At 41.5% G+C, this 15,137-nt stretch overlaps 1 long non-coding RNA gene across 2 annotated transcripts in view; it reads right to left on the bottom strand.

Annotated features, from left to right (window-relative positions):
* Nucleotides 1-399: 399 nt before the first annotated feature.
* The window catches only part of LOC108583893, an 82,357-nt gene continuing 67,619 nt past the window's right edge, over nt 400-15,137 (bottom strand). For both annotated transcript variants that reach the window (XR_002519486.2, XR_002519485.2), the window contains exon 2: nt 400-939. This is a non-coding gene — a long non-coding RNA (uncharacterized LOC108583893). The remainder of the gene's footprint in view (nt 940-15,137) is intronic.

Here is a 15,137-nt window from a genome sequence, read left to right as displayed (position 1 = left end):
GAAAATGTGGCACGTATACACAATAAAGTACTATTCAGCCATAAAAAATTGAGATCTTATCATTTGCAACAACATGGATAGAACTGGAGATCATAATGTTAAGTGAAATAAGCCAAGCACAGAAAGACAAACATCACATGTTCTCACTTATTTGTGGGATCTAAAAATCAAAAACAATGGAATTCATGGAAAGAGTAGAAGGATGGTTATCAGAGGCTGGGAAGGGTAGTGAGAGGGTAACGGGAGGTGGGGATGGTTAATAAGTACAATAAAATGGAAAGAATCAATAAGACCTACTATTGGATTGCACAACAGGGTGACTATAGTCAATATTAATTGTACATTTTAAAATAATGGAAATAGTGTAATTGGATTGTTTGTAACTCAAAGGATAAACGCTTGATGGAATACCTCATTCTCTATGATGTGTGCTTATTTCACATTGCATGCCTGTATCACAACATCTCATGTACCCCATAAATACGTACACCCACAAAAATTAAAAATTAAAACATTTAAATGTGGTCTCTAATATTTAACTAGGTTGAATAATGAGTTTTTTTTCTGTTTTTTCAGCCAATATGTGTGCCAAGCATCCAGTGATCATGAGAAAACAAAGCCTTTTAATTTATAAATGTTGATACTGACAGATTGTAGGTATGAGACTGTAAGCCTTTCTGATCGTTTATTTTCTTATTGTTTGAAAAATTAATCACAGAACTTCCCTATTAGGTGTACTGTCAAGTATGTTTATTGGAAAATTAATAAGTGCATAAAGACATTTATAGACTTGTATGTGTTTCTGAGTCTACCACAGGTGCAGAACTTTCACAGAAAGTGCTTTCACATTCCCAAACCCATCTTTTGTCATGGAGAGACTGCTCTTTCAGGAATCTGATCGCTCAGAAGTTTGATCATCAGGCTCACTAGGGATTGCACCTGAAAAGAATAAGATTGTTAATTGTATGTACAATGAAATGTCTAAATAAATAAAGCCCTTTAACATTTGATTAATAACTATTAAGATCTGCTGAAACAGGATGTCATGCTGGATGCAGCTGGTTATGAATCACAGCAGTGCAAGAGTGTTTTATACATATTATCTCTTATTTTCCCAATACCCCTGAAAGGAAGGAATGATGATTTCAATTCACAGATGAGAAACCCAAGGATCAGAGAAAGGAAGTGACTTGACTAAGATCCCAGAGTTGGTAAGTAGTAGAGCCAGCAGTTAAGTATTTCCAGTACACATCGATTTCATAACCTTAAAGACCATATAAACCCAAATTAGAATGCTGTGCTAGAATAGATACTAAATTATCTTTAATTCAAATTCTTCTGATTTGTGGGTGGCATTTCTAAACTTTCTTTACTTTCCTGCCCTAGAGATACCAGGACAGGGGAGTCCCAGAGAGTAACCCTTAACATTTTGAGACACTAGGGCATCCAGAACTTGCTGAAGATGAGAGGCAGAGTGAGAGGGGAAGGTAGCACAGGGATAGGTGCTGAGCCAGTGTGGAAGATCCCTGGAACACAACAGGTCATCTTGATACTACCGCCAGCTGTTCATCAGAGAAGGGAGTCCTGTGGCTTGGTGCTTTCCTTGGGCAGAACTGGCTTGGGCTTTGACTTCTGTTCTTCCTTCAAATTTCCCTGTAGAAACAAACTTGGGTCTAAGTCTTAGCTCTGCCATCCCCTCTGGCTGTGGAATCTCAAACAACTCACTTAACCACTCTGACCTTTAGTTCCTTGTCTGGGCTGATGTGAAGATTAAGCTAGCATCCAGTACAGTGCCTTGCTCACACTAAGCTCTCCATAATGAATATACTTATTCCTACTGGGGTCTTTCATTTCCACCCCAGACACCCCAACACTTTTCTCAGCATTCATTTTCTACTTGAAATGAGCATGGATCCTTGAGGAATGTCTGTGTATCTTCCAGATGGTGCTAGCCCCCACTCCCATCTCTACTGCCTTCAGGCTTCAGGGCAGCATGTCTGTATCGATCCATAGCTTGCTCTATTTTACCAGGTCTAGGCCTGCCTGTCTCTTTGCTTTGATCCCTCCATACACACGTATATACCTATACCATACCCAGGTCAAGGTGGCATTGACATGGAAAAGAGTGAAGACCCCATCTCAATCAGACTAGAATCCTGACCCTGACTTAAACACCGACACAGCCCCTTACCTAAAAAAGGGGAAGGATTTCACTGAAGGACCCAAGCAAAGATATACAAAAGTCTACTTTAGAGCTCTTCTGCCCTACTTCATACCTGTACCATTTCTCATCCTGTTGGTATAGCATTTTTATCACTGCCAAACTGTACAAAATCTCAGTTATAAAATGAATAAGTCCTGGGAACTGAATATGCAGCATGATTATGATAGTTAACAATACTGTATTGTACACTTGAAAGTTGCTGAGATAGGAGATCGTAAATGCTCTCACCACACACAAAAAGGTAACTTTGAGAAGTGATGAATGTGTTAACCAATTTGATTATAGTAAACATTTTGCAATATGCAGTCAGCCCTTCATTATCTGTGGATTCCTTATCTATGGATTCAGTCAAATGTGGATTTAAATATTATTTTAAAAATATATGGTTGCAACTGTACTAAACATGTACAGACTTTTTGTCTTGTCATTATTTCCTAAACAGTGTGGTATAACAACTATTTATGTAGCATTTATGCTGGATTAGGTATTACAAGTAATCTAGAGATGATTTAATGTATCCACCAGGATGTTCATAGGCTATGTGCAAATACCACACCATTTTATAACAGGGACTTCGGCATCTATGAATTTTAGTATCCATGGGGAGTCATGAATTTTGGCATCTATGACGAGTCCTGGAACCAATCCCCCATGGACACTGAGGGACAAGTGTATATGTACATCAAATCATCATGTTCTGTACCTTACATTTATACATCTTTATTTGTCAGTTATATATAAAGCTGGGGGGGAAAGCATCAACTCTGGAATCAGACAAATATCAGTTCAAATCCTGGCTTGGCTGTTCATCTGTGTGACTCTGGGAATGTTATTTAACTTCTCTGAGTCTCGAGTGGCTTCCCAGTTAATGGAAATAATACTTAGCCCTAGTTCATTCATCTATTCAACAATGTTTATCAAGCCCCTGACTACATGACAGGCACTGTGCTAGGCATTGGGAATATGATGATGAGAGGGGAGATAAACATGAATAATAACACCCATAAATGTAAAATTGCGACCGTTCAAAGTAGTGACAAAGGTACATGGTATTATGAGCTGGTATCTGACCTAAACAGAGAGGTAAAATTGACAGGACTTGCTTGGTGATGGATTGAACTTGGAAAACAAGGTGGAGGAATGAGTCAGGAACCATTCTTTGCTTTCTGGTTGGCAACAGGTGCCATTCACCAGGACCAGCAGCAGTGGAACAGGGCCAGGTTTGGGGAATAGTTATGGCAGGTGGGGGATACACATGTGTGTATTGACTAAAAGTCCTTACTAGGTGTCAGGGACAGTTTCCCATTTGTCTCATTTAATTAAATCATGATGGCAGCTTCATTAGGAGAATGACTATTCGCATTTTCCAGGAGTGGAAACAGACTCAGAGGATTGAAGTGACTTGTCCTGGATCTTACAGCTAGTTAGTGGCAGATCCGGGATTAACTTTCATTCTGTAGCCCAAACATGTGCTTTTTCCAATACTTCACCCTATGGGGCCCAGCAAAGCCTGCAGGGGAAGGGAAGGCTGGCAGGCCAAGGGGAGGGACTCCAAGAAGGCAGAAAGGGAGGTGGGAGTAGACTGAAGGAAAGGGGAAGAGGAGGAAAAAGAATTGTGGCAAAGGCAGGAGGAATTATCTCCAGTGACTTGATTAAGATTTATTATTTGGAGACAGATTGAGCAGGCCAAACTGAGGTTCATATTTCATAGGCCTACCGCCACCTCCTTCTACCAAATTTTGGCCCTGAACCCTGAGGAGGTGGTGGGGAAGGAAACAAATGAGGAGGCAGTTTATGAAGTGGCTTAAGGCCCAAGGCTAATTTGAAATTAACATGGAGATTTCAGTCAGAGGAGTCAAGTTTCCAGGGCCGTGGCTATGCCCAGCAGCTGGGGCCCCAGGAGGGATAGAAAGCTGACCGTTTCTGGCTAGTGCTTTGGCCCCAACCTTCCTGTCACCTCCTCCATGCTCCTGATGTTCTAGGAAGCAATGAGAGTCACTCTTTTGGCTGTGGCTTCTCATGCCATCAGAAGCAGGCTTCTGGGCAGCGATGTGGGACAAGGACAAAGGAAGCTGGGTCTAAGAAATGGCTGGGAAGTAGGTTTAGGCAGATGGAGCTGATGTCTGCTTCCTCCTCCAGTTGTTGCTTGGCTTCCCCAAACCAATGTCCTCCTCACCTGAGCTTCTCACTTAGCCCTGTTCTAGTTTCTTTCCTTTGGGGCCTGCCTGAGATAGATACAAGTGCAAAGGCAGGAGATCACCAATATAACTTCATGGTGTATACATCATCACCAGAGTACTAGGGTTCCTATATCCTTTCTGGGTGATACATTAGGAATCCACTAAGCCAGAGTTTCCTCTGGTTCTGACAACCTCTGGGAGTATGGAATATTCTTAGAGGTTAGAGAGTTTTCTGTGATAATTTTAAAATTGTGAGATGTTTTTCCTGTGGTTTCTCTTGGATATATTTAAGGTATACAACACAAGGTTTTGACATACATCTACATAGTGCAATTGTTACTATTGTGAAGCAAATTAACATATCTAATATTTTACAGTTTTTTTGTAGTAAGAATACCTAACATCTAGTCTGTTAGCAAATTTCCAGTATACAATACAATATTACTAACTATAGTCCTCATGCTGTACATTAGCTCGCTAGACTTCTTCATCCTACATTACTGCAACGTTGTGCCCTCTAACCTATATCTCCCCATCTCCTCTTTCTGCTGCCCATGGCTGTACTACTCTATTTCTATATATTCAACTTTTTTTTTTGGTCCCACATATAAGTGCAGTCATGGAATATTTTTATATCTGTTTCTGGCCCATTTCACTTAGCATAATGTCCTCCAGGTTCATCCATCTTGTTCCAAATGACAGTATCTCCTTATTTTTTAAGGCTGAATAATATTCCATTATACACACACACACACACACACACACACACGCACACACACATGCACACACACACCCCACAATTTTTTTTTTCCTTTTTTTGAGTTATAATTATTTTTAACTTTTATTTTAAGTTCAGGGGTACATGTGCAGGTTCTTTACAGAGGTAAACTTGTGTCGTGGGGGCTTGGGAGTTTGTCATACAGATTATTTTGTCACCCAGTTGTTAAGCCTGATACCCATTAGTTATTTTTCTAATCCTCTCCCTCCTCCAACCCTCCACCCTCTGAAAAGCCCCAGTGTGTGTTGTTCCCTTCTATGTGTCCATGTGTTCTCATCATTTAGCTCCCAATTATAAGTGAGAACATGCAGTATTTGGTTTGCTATTCCAATGTCTTTATTAATCTGTTGATGGTCACTTAGGTTGATTCCATATCTTGGCTATTGTGAATAATGCTACAAAGAACATAGGAGTGCAGATATCTCTTCAATATACATATTTCATTTACTTTGGGTTTATACCCAGTAATGGGATTGCTGGATCATATGGTAGTTCTATTTTCAATTTTTTTGAGGAATGCCTGTACTGCTTTCCATAATGGCTGCACCAGTTAAAATTGTGTTTTTATCACAATTAATGTCTAAACCGAATAATAGAAGCCTATTCTGTATCATCCATCTGCATGGTCACCTTATAGCTAAAGGGCAGCCATAGGATTTCTGGACTCTCATTTACATCTGCCTCGATGTATTAGAATCAATTAGGCTGCATGTAACAGAAAAAATTCCAAAATAATAGTGGTATAAACAAGATAGAAGATGAATTCTGTATCATGTCCAAAAAGTTCAAAGATAAGATGTGCAGGTTTGGTGTGGCAGCTCCATGTTGCTAGGTACCACAAATTCTCCCAGATCTCCACTATGCTGTTCTGAAGCCGTGGCCATCATTCTCGTGATCCAAGTTGCTTGCCATAGCTCCAACTAATACTTGCTCATTCCAAGCAGTAAGATGAGGGAAAAGGAAAGGAAGGACCAGCCGCCTTCCTTTTTAGAAGATCCCCAAGAAATCACAAATAACACTTCCACTTGTATCTCATTGGCCGGAACTTGGTGGTATGGCTGTAATGGAGGCCATGGAATATAGTATGTGTTTTAGTTGAGCACATTAGGAGAGAAAGGGGTGAGTAGTGGGATGGATAACTAGCAGTCTCTGCCACATTTTTGTGTAAAAGAACTCATTACCTTCACAATGTCCTACTTGCATTGTCAAGGACTAATGAGGAAAGAATATAGGAGGACTTAATACATAAATGATGGCTTAGTCCCAGTGAAGGCCAAATGATATCCCTCAGGGCTGCAGGAATGACAGTTTAGCAGTAGATCTGATGGGGAAAAAAGTGGTGCGAGAGCTGAGTCATCGCCTGGCTCACAGTAATATAGCACGACGAACTCAAAAGAACCTGTATTGCAGTCAGCACCATAGTCACGATCTGAACAGCAATTTAATTTTAGCAAAACAACATCATCCACCTTGTTAAAAAGAACTGTTGTTCATTTGATTTTTATTGGTTTTGTGGTTTTGTTTACATTTCATTTGGAACTTTGTTTCAGCTTTATAATTGTATATCAACCATAAGCATAGGGAGTTTGCAGCTTATTTTCTCTTTGTACACAGTTTAACACTGTAATGAAGATGATTCAATAATTGGGATCTATACATATATATATATATAGATAGATCTATTATTATATTATATATATAGATTCTATTATTTGATTTAGACATTAATTGTGATAAAAACACAATTTTAACTGGTGCAGCCATTATGGAAAGCAGTACAGCCATTCCTCAAAAAAACTGAAAATAGAACTACCATATGATCCCACTACTGGGTATAAACCCAAAGTAAATATGTATATATATACACACTTCTTTTGAAAGGTTGAAAGGAGCTGGCTACTCAGCTGGGAAATGCTTCCTGAAACCACTGGGGACCACTGTAACAAACAGGAGGACTGTGGGAGTTAGAACCCCAAACTAAGGCAAGGTTCTTTTCACACCACCACCCCAGTGCTGGTGAGGAGGAGGTAGAATTGTGCTGCAAAACAGGTGTTGAACCTAAACATAGCATGTGATCAGAGGAGTCTAACATTGGAAGTGCTCATAAAAGTCACATGGCATGCTTCCTGATGGAAGCTTGAGCCTCTCTATAAGCCAAGTGCCTGGGTCAGTGGGTGAGGATGAGGTTGGTGGTTTAGGATGACATAATGGAACATTTTGAGGGGAAGGTTGATTCAAGAATTATGTCCCTGAAACCAAGATTCCTTGGGATATTTTTTGAATATATTCATGTGAACATTTGATAAGCAGAAAGGATCCTGGGGTCAAACATGAAAATGTATACCCTCCCTTGGTAACCTCATTCTACCCCCCCGACCATCTGCCACCACCTGACTTGGCCTGGATGATGCCCATCCAGTCTCCTTTCACTGCATTGCAACCTAGAGGGCAACCTGTTTATCATGGGGGAGAGGGGCTGCAAGGGACGGTAGGGCCTCTTTTGACACTGGAGAATTGGGGTGTGGGAGTTGTTTCCAAAAGACTTGTTTCAGGCCACTTAGAGACACAGGGAAGAAAAGCTCTTTCTCTCTCCTTCTGCGGCAGCAGTAAATCTTTCTAGCCCTGGCCACTGCCACCATCCTCAAGCACTTTCTTGGATTCTCCACCTGTTGTGAGGGAATTCCATAGGGCTCAAGATATCCTGAAAACCAAATACCACATGTTCTCACTTATAAGTGGGAGCTAAACATTGGATGCACATGGACATAAAGATGGCAACAGTAGACACTAGGGACTACTAGAGGTGGGAGAGAGGGAGGGGAGCAAGGGCTGAAAACCTATTAGGTACTATGCTCACTACCTAGATGATGGGTTCAATCAAACCCCAACCCTCAGCACCACGTAATACGCCCATGTAACAAAGCTCCAGAGGTACCCACTGAATCTAAAATAAATGTTGGAAAAAATTTTTTGAGAAAGGTTCTTTTATCAGGATGAAAGAAGAATCAGTGCATACAATATAGAGAGCAAGACAGACTAAAATACAGAGAAAGTTATTTATAGAAAGAGATGGCATATATATGTATACATTTGTATATATGTATATATACACATATATGTGCTATATACATATACATATATACACAGAGATAGAGACGGAGAGAGGGGGAAATATTTATTAAGAGAGAAATGGAGAAACATGGAAAAAAGAACCAAAGAGAAAAAAGAGGAAGAAGTAGAAGGGGAGAAAAGAGGAGAGAGAATAAAGGGTAAGAGAAAAAAATTAAAAGACACATTTAAATGCATAGAAAAGTCAAGTACAAGGCAAGAAGGGGCTTGGGGCCTCTGTGTTGCCTCAAGTATCAGAAAAAAGGATGACAAGAGGAAATGCTGTCATCGAGTCTGCTATGCCTACTGCTTGGGGAGAACTTCACCAGCCTGATGCTCTGTTCAGGAAGCTTCCAGTCCAAAAGGACCTGTTGATGAGCCAATGAATTTACAGGCAGCAGGACAGTGGAAGAGAAGAATTCATAACAAGCCACAGCATACAAGGTATCTGGAAGAGCTCAGAAAAGGGCTAAAGTTACCTTTGAGACAAGATGGTTGCAAAGAATAGCCAGTACATGCACAGACAATGTCTGTCGTGGAGAATCCATGCTGTGACTAAACCAAGGAGGAGTTTCTGGAGCAGAGGGTAATTTCTAGAGCTATGGGAATGGGATGTTAGGCCACTGGGGTGGGCCAACAGCCACGAACAATCAACCGTGCAGAAATTCTTGCTGAAGACTGATTCCCAGATTTCTCCAGCCTCCTGCCCCCACCTACTCCCTCAGACTCAGTAGCTGGCCTTTCTCCCAGCATCCTCTACTCACACCTACATCTCCTTTTTTTTTAAAAAAAATTCACAAATAATAATAGTACATATAATACATATGGGGTACAATATGATGTGATGATACATGCATACATTGTAGAATGATTAGATCAAACTATTTTTTCACAATATGGAAATAATCTAAGTGCACATGAATGAATAAATGGATTAAAAAATGTCACACACACACACACAGACACACACACACTAGTATTTTTCAGTCTTAAAAAAGAAGGAAATCTTGTCACTTGCAACAACGTGGATAAATGTGAAGGGCATTATGCTAAGTGAAATAAGCCAGGCACAGAAAGACAAAACCATATGATTTTACTTATATGTGGAATCTAAAAAAGTTGAACTCATAGAAGTAGAGAGTAGAATGGGAGCTACCAGGGGCTGGAGGAGGGGGTGGACAGGGAAAGGGAAGATGTGAATAAGAGGGTACAAAGTTTCAGTTAGACAGGAGGAAGAAGTTCTAGTGATCTACTGCACAGCATGCTCACTATAGTTAGTAATAACGTATTATACATTTCAAAATTGCTGAAAGAGTGGATTTTAAGTGTTCTCACCATAAAGAAAGGAGAAGTACGTGAGATGATGGATGTTAATTAGCCTGACTTAATCATTCTGCATCTCCTTTTATTCTCTTTTCCCTCCAGGCTCTACACACTGTCCCCTAGCTATTCTTTATTCACCATTATATGCTGAATATTCCAGACTTAGATGGGGTAGTCTCTGAAAAGGGCATATTAACACATGCCATACCATTTTATCTTCACAGCAATTTTCTGAGTTGGGTATCATAATACCAATTTTAAAGATGAAGAAACTGAAACTCAGAGAGGTTAGGCAACTTAGCCAAGATCACACAGCAAGGCTGAGGTTTAAACTTAGACATCCCTGGCTACTCAGCCCATTCTCCTTCACTGTGCCAGACAGGATCCCAGGTACATTGAAGAAAATATTTGATAAATGAAATTCTACCCGTTTGGGACCCACTAGAGCCAGGGTGAGGGGGCTGCACAATGTAGTTCTGAGGAAAGAATCTTTGTGGGAACAAGATTAAAATGTCAGGCTGATGTGCCCACTGGCTGAGCTATCAGAGGTGAGGAGAGAACAAGCAATAAAAATTAATAGTGCAAGGACAAGTTAATTAAAAAACCCCTGCACATGTAGAGGGAAATATTGCACGTCATCACTTCCTCTCATAATGTACAATTGTCGAGCTTGGCAGGCGAGTAGCTGGATCTACACCTGACACAGGGTCCCTTCCAACCCTTTCATCAGGGCACAGGGCATCTGCAGGTACAGTTGAGGGGTCAATGAAAATTTTTTTCTGAGACCTGTTCCCCCCTCTTCTGGGTTCCCCGCTCACTGGTGACTACCCCAGCTCTGTGCCCAACCATCAGCTGCCAGTCACCCCATCTCTACTCTGGTTGAGTCCAGTTGAGGTGTAGTATCTTTTGGATGCATTTATCTCCAATAGGAAGCATCTGGGGAACTTAACTGAGGGTATGAGTCTGCACTCATGGAATTTTAGGCACCATTGAAGAGAGGCTTTGGGGTAAAGGGGATTTGTTGGCCTCCCTGCTCCTTGATTTCTCACCTGCATGGTGGAGCTGTCACCTTACTTATCATGCCAGCCATTGGACTAGATTAAATATATATCTATATGATTATATGTGATCTCATTTTATTGTCAGTGCAATCTTGTGAGGTATATTGTTACTATTTGATACATGACAAAACTGAAGCTCAGAAAAGCTAAGTAACTTGCCCAAGGTCACAGAGCAGGTAAGTGGCAGAGCTGGAATTTGAACCCAGGTAGTCTGGCTGCAGAGACCACACTCATAGCAATTATCCTCCACGGCCTCCCTACAAACAAACAAAACAAAAACAACAATGAAACTGAATGGAAAAGCATGCTGTTTCTGTCCCACTGCTGAAGAGATATGAAAATCCTGGTTCTATGGCCCATGGAGATCCTGACCTAAGGCTACTTCCTCCCTAATGACAGCGTATCTGAACTGCAAAGTACCATGGAGCATGTATGTTATTATACTTCTAGAAAGCTGACTTGGGAATACCAAAGTGGGATTCTAATCTAGGTTTTCTTGACCTCTAATCTCATTATTTCGAACCTTTAGACTAGCTCAACTTTTCACACTGGGAGCCCTGATAGGACACAAGTGGGTACTGGGAGATAAACCTGGGCTGTGGTCAGAGTTTTTGCACATTAGATAATATTTTCCTTTGTGAACACGTTTTCAATATATGAACATACTCATAGTCTTTTGTATTCCTTTTTGGATTATTTCTGTATCCTTGTAGGTTAAAAATAATGGCCAATAGGCATCAGGCTCTTACTCTGTGCTACGCACTGTGTTCACTGCTTTATATGGATGATCTTTTACTCCTCCACAATCCTATGAGGTAGGTACTATTATTAACTCTATTGTACAGGTGATGCAACAGAGACTCTGGGAGGTTGAATGACTACCTCAAAGTTACACAGTTACTAAGTGGCAAAGCTGGGATTTGCCCCTTGGCCTGTGTGACTCCAGATCTGAGGCTGCTATCCACTCCTCAGGGCAGAATTTTTGGAGCAGCTAAATGAGGTTTTTATTAAATAAGAGAGATCTGTCTAGCAACTGTTCCATTGCAAAGATGGGGAAATTGATGCTGAGAAATATCCAGTGACTGGCTGAAATCACAGCCTGTCGGGGAGTTGAGCAGTGACTTGAAGCCTCCACAGTTCTTGTCCAGTCCCCAGATACTGTGAAGTCTTTGAGGGCAGGGCTGGGTCTGATCCACTTATCTCCCCAGTGTCTAGCACATAATAGGGATTCAGTTAACACATTTTTGGTGATGAAACGAATGTTTCTAATGACAATTTTTCATCTGGCCTGACTTCAATCTCCTCTTAATGCCAAGTCTTGCCGTGTTCTAGGTCGACACCAACCTCCCTCTAACAAATATGGAATATAGATGAGGGTCTGAGCCATCTGTGCTGTTTTGTTTGATTTAAGGTCATTGGTGGCTTCACCATCCAGATTTCACCACTGGCATCTCAAACATTCATTTCCTGCAGTTCCGCTTCTTACAGAAGAAAACATATGAAGGGATAGTCATAGTCATGAGGAAGCCAAGGCTACAGCTACCAAAACAAAAACCCAGGAAACAAACTGACGTAATAAAAATAGCACCTCATGGGTACTGAGGACTTTCCATATATGAGGCACTGTTCTAAGACATTTGTATGTACTAAATCATTTAATCCTCACAATAATCTAATGAGATAGATGCCATTATTATCCCTATTTAACAGATGAGGAAACAGACTCAGAGAGGACTGGCTACACAGGTAATAAGTGGTAGAATTAGAATTTTCACTATATTTGGCCATGTTTGACTCCAGTGTCTCTGTTATTAACCATAATGCTAAACTATTTACACTTATTACTAGGGGATTTGTTGATGAATAGGCTATGGGGACTGAGCCAAGGAAGGGGCAATAACAATTCCTAGGACAGGGATTGTGTTTGATGAGGGTGGGGGTGGTCATGAGTTTGGCTTTTGAATATATCAAGTTTGAGGTGTCTTTGAGATACCCAGCTGGAGATGTAAAGAAGACAGGTGGATATGTAGTCTGAAATCCAGAGGAGACATTGGGGACTCTTCACCATATACATAAAAATAACTGACATTTATTACACACTCACTAAGTGCCAGCACTGTCCCAAGAGATTTATATGGATGAACGATTCTAATTTAATTCCCATGGCAGCTCTATGAAATGGGTGCTTTATTATCCTCATTTTAAAGATAAGGAAACTGAGATACAGAGAGGATAATGATTTACCCAGGGTCATACAACTGGTAAATTCTAGAGGCACGATTCAAACCCAGGGAGTCTGAATCATCTGAGGTTCAGCTTCCTTAATTGTAAAATGGAAAAAATAATTTCCAGCATGCAAGGTTGTTATGAAGATTATATATGTCAAAACCCTGGCACATAGTAAGACTTCTACAAATTAGAGCTACTACTATTAATGCATCTAATATTATGTAATACTTATGATTGTTTTACAATAACACAATTATTATTGTAACAGGTAGGACCTAAGGGTTCTCTCATTTTCTTCATTTTCTCAGTTTCCATGAGAAAATGAGCCTGATCTCTTGGGGCTACAATAGATACTATTAGTAACTATCTCAGGAAGATTCTGAGGAACGAATGGGCCAATGTTTGTAAAGAATTTAACACAGTTCCTGGCACCTGGTACATGTTCAAAAAATGTTAGCTATTTCTGAGCCTTCGTCTTGGCCACAAAGTGAATGAGGTCACACACTGAGCTCCAAATTCCAGCTACTGACTATCTTTCAACTCTCTTTTAGCATCTTTGGTTTTAAAGCACATTAGATGCCCCAGCTGAACTTGTCTTCAGCTCACTTTAAGTCCTTTTTCTCAGTACTTTTGTGGCAACTCTGTCCTTTCCACTGGCAAGCCCTCCTGGGACTACAAGCACCCTAGGCCCCACCAACCACTCTGGACCCAATGACGCACTGAGAATCCATAAAGAAAAAAAAAAAATCTTCAAAATCTCTGATTTATTTGGTACCACCACTCTACCCACAAGGGGGCGCTACCTCACATATAATCCTTTGTTTTTGCTGCAGCGATGACTCAAAACCTAAGCCAGTGGCAGAATATGAACTCCATGTAAACAGACCCCCAAATTTGTCTGGAGACCAAGCCCCTAATGTTGGCCACAGCCTGAGACTCGTACCCTAGCCTCGAGATGAGTCGTATTCTGAGGACCGTACAGCCTAATGGTTAAGGCCATGGCTTCTGGAGTCAACCTGTTTATTTTCTGATTCTGGCTCTATCATTTCCTAGTGCGTGCACTCTGAGCCTGAGATTTTAACTGGAAAGAGGAATATTATTAGTAACTATCTCAGGAAGATCCTAAGGAACAAACAGGTCCATGTTTGTAAAGAGTTCAACACAGTGCCTGGCACCTGGTACCTGCTCAAAAAATGTTAGCTATTTCTGAGCCCCTGTCCTGGCCACCAACTGAATGAGGTCACACACTGAGCTCCAAATTCCAGCTATTGACTGTCTTTCAACTGGCTGTCTCATTTAGCATGGTCCTGGGATAGTGGCTGGTGGCTCCATGAACCTGCATTCCCACTAAGGGTGACACAATTTGAGGTTCTCTGATGCCTCTCTCCCATGTCCACCCTGGCCAGCTTCCGGCCATGTGCACCCTTATGCATTCAGGCCAAGGCTTCAGGTCAGTGTGCTAATTTTGGATTTCAGCTCCCCTGCTGACCTTGGCCTTGGAAGCAGGCGTAGATTACATGTTCCTGCCCTGGAGAGCAACCCCACCCACCCCAAACAAACAGGTACATGTATGCTACACAGTGAAACAGACACACAAACTTATATTCTTTCTCACACACACACACATATACACACATACACACTCACCCAAACTCCAGGAGCAAATCCCTGCCCAGTGGGGAGGGAGTGAAAGGTAACTGAGCCCTGAAAGACAGCTGGGCAGCCAGCTCAGCCCTGGCCAGGCACTTTTCCTAGTAAGGGCATCCTTAGTGTGACAATATCCAGTTGAAGACACAGTCAATAGGGAGCTCCATGACTGTTTCCCTTAGCCCTGCTAGCAATGCCCTCAGAACTTTTTGGCTTCTGTATTTAGAGAGCTGCTGGTACTCAGTGACCCGGTCAGCCCGCAGCTGATGCCTGCCTACCTGCCTCTTCTCCCTCTTCCCATCCCAGTGGCTGTATCTGTGCCCATAAAGATAAGTGATTCGAATTTCTCCAGTCTGTCGTCTTCCTTAGTGCTGTGTGTGGCCCAGGAATGCCCTTTCCCAGTGTTGTTTGTAAATTTTGACCCTGCATGCTTCAATCCCTCCCTTGCCATTTCAGTTGTTTCCCCAAAGGGCTGGATGAATTCTAGCTTCTCCCCTGGAGGAATGTGTGGATAAGTCCTCCAGGGTCCCATCAGTTTATGAAGACGGGCTTCCCCTGGGTATGATTCCAAAACACCCGTGAATTCA

Source organism: Papio anubis, chromosome X (genome assembly GCF_008728515.1).
Source record: "Papio anubis isolate 15944 chromosome X, Panubis1.0, whole genome shotgun sequence".
Classification (NCBI taxonomy): domain Eukaryota; kingdom Metazoa; phylum Chordata; class Mammalia; order Primates; family Cercopithecidae; genus Papio; species Papio anubis.
This window is presented reverse-complemented; position numbering and strand designations above follow the sequence as displayed.